Genomic DNA, 2,721 nt, shown 5'->3' on the forward strand with positions numbered 1-2,721 from the left:
GATACTAAGTCAAAATTATGAGATAGTATCTCATAATTACGAGATAGCTAAGCCACTGAGATAACTAAGTCATTATCTCATAATAATGAGATATTTAAGTCATAATTATGAGATACAAGTTTTATTTTTTTATCAGGGTGGTGGAAATGGGCTTCCATAGCATATCAAGCCTGTCATAATGGAACATTTTTCTCAATATTCAGGTTATTCAAAGAACTATCTACAACAGGTAGGATTTTGCTAAACATGCCTGATTTCAGATGTAATGTTTTGGGGTCACTCCTGAAGTGTCCTATCATACAAATAGAACAAAATGAAAAAGAAAACAAACATCCAGATGTTTGAAGGTATCCTTACAGTCAAATAGGGTGAATGTTGGTGTTTTTTGCCTTGAAAATGTGTGACATTCAGTTTTCAGAGTGCTCAGGGATGTTAGATTTGCAGGGTTCAGACAAGCGCTGTCTTGCTTTATTTTTCAGCCATTCTAAGACTGAATAATAGCAATGGTCAAGTGCTGAAACCTTTTACCTACACAACTAATTCTGTAAAGTCACAGAAAAAGTTCTGCACTCAGTTTCTGAGAACAAATTAGCAAGTATCAGCATTGAGTACATAGATTAACTTTAATTCTATTAAATGTGCATTCAACACACAGCCCAAATAAAAGATGAAAAGTTGCCAATAATGTTTTTGAACTTTGCTTGCATCTCAGTTACCATCAAGACTGGAACTAAAGCTTAAAGAAAGGATGATCATAATCTGAAACCAGTGGTTGGCACCAGTCCGCTAAAGAGCAAATCTGCTAATTGCGGACCTAAATGTTTCATTTGCGCTTTAGCAGTCTTACTAATTATTATAATTCATAAGTGGATTTGCACTTTCTAAGGTTAAAATGCAGTACCACTAACAACTAACTGTCTACCAGTCATCGTTATTATATTGAACAGCAGGATGTATGGCTGTCAATGCATCACTGTAAACGTGATCTGTCCAATGGCACCCCTCCCTGATAAACACACATGTTGGAAATGTATACAACCTTGCTGACTGTTGCTCTCAGTCAGGGTTCTCATTTCCCACAATGCTTTGTGTCTGCTTACGTAGCAGGAAGGCAATGTTTAGTACTCCTTTTCCACGCAAAAATGGTAAATGTTTGTAATCCATACTAAAACTGTGTATGTATTGATTTATTTTACTTTACAATCGGAGCTCCTTTTTTAAAAAAAAATAAAGTTTAAACGCTGGCGCTCAATACTTGACGTGATTGGTCGAAACAATCCGCCAACGGGGTTAGACAGACATCTAGTGGTCAACTGGAGCAACTACATGGAAAACTTTTGTTTCCCATCATAAATCAAATCCGTCATGTACCCAGAATGCATTGCTTCAGTTTTCCAATAAACAGTTTTAAAATTGCTTTATTGATGCTTCTTTAATGAAAAATCTACAACAAACAAAAGAAAAAGACAAAGAAGCAGCTGAACTAGCAATCAACATTTTTTAAAAGAATCAGCCGAACTAGCAATCCTCAACAACTTTTTAAAGAATCAGCCGAACTAGCAATCCTCAACAACTTTTTAATTTTTACACCAGGAGCCAAAGTTCTGTTTCAGGAAATCACATCCCCAGCAATCAGCACTTGTAGGATTAAGCTGTACAAGGGTTCATACACTGGTAGTTGGCAGTGTTGTGCATATATTGTACATGAATTGTTGCCAGCTAGTAAATGTCAAATTGAACTTGCGCTTTAAAATTAGCTTTCGCTAGTTTTCTATGGCATAAGCATTTTTGAAGTTGTGGACCTAAACATTTTCATAAGCGCTTTAGAAATTGCGGAGTTAATTTTTTGGGTTACCACTGCCCGCTTCATCTTTATATTTTCTATACTTTTTGAGTACTGGAAAAAAAAAATCTTGCAATAGTACTAAAGTTGAATGTTTATTGTAATGACTGAATAAATTGAAGCCTTTTTAAAATGGAATAAAATCAGCTTTATTGTTAGTCAAGAAGGTCGGGCTCATTTGCTTCTCCATTGAAATAAATTATTTTGCATGGTTTCGCATTCTTCAAACACTATTGTTTTTATAAAATGACCATTGGAGATTTAGCACATTGAAAAAAACTTCCTTGTTTTTCTTAGTGTTTTGATTTAGGCAAGACCCCTATTTGCATACTTTAAGAAGTACAAATACTAAGAATTTAAGGTTTTTGAAAAAATAAAAGAACAAAAAATGGACAAAGCAGAGACCCCAGTGTGTCCACAAAGAGAGAAGCTGTGAGAAGAAAAAAAAAGGGTGAATAATTTGTGAGAGCAAGACAAACAGCAGAAAAGACTATGTGTGAGAATTGATGTATTGTGTGTGAAGGAGAGAGGAGGTGGGAGAAAAGGTGAGAGAAACATGCACATTTGGATATGGATGTGCAAATGTGTGTGTGTGAGTTCAGTTCTTGTGTGGGTGTACGCGCACGCGTGCCATTGTTTGTTCTTGCCCGGGTGCGTTTGTAGAGAGGAGAACGGATATGACAGGCCTGTCTGTTGTCTTCCCAGAATAATTGCTTATGGATTACCTGAGGCGAGTCCCACTGCAGACACTTAGAGATGACACACCCAGGTGACTTCTTGAATCATGTTCATATCCGGTCTGAGCGAGAGTTTGATTTTGCTTTGCTTGGTGTGTGTGTGTGTGTGTGTGTGTGTGTGTGTGTGTGTGTGTGTGTGTG

The sequence above is a fragment of the Austrofundulus limnaeus genome, unplaced genomic scaffold (assembly GCF_001266775.1).
Source record: "Austrofundulus limnaeus strain Quisiro unplaced genomic scaffold, Austrofundulus_limnaeus-1.0 Scaffold205, whole genome shotgun sequence".
Lineage (NCBI taxonomy): Eukaryota > Metazoa > Chordata > Actinopteri > Cyprinodontiformes > Rivulidae > Austrofundulus > Austrofundulus limnaeus.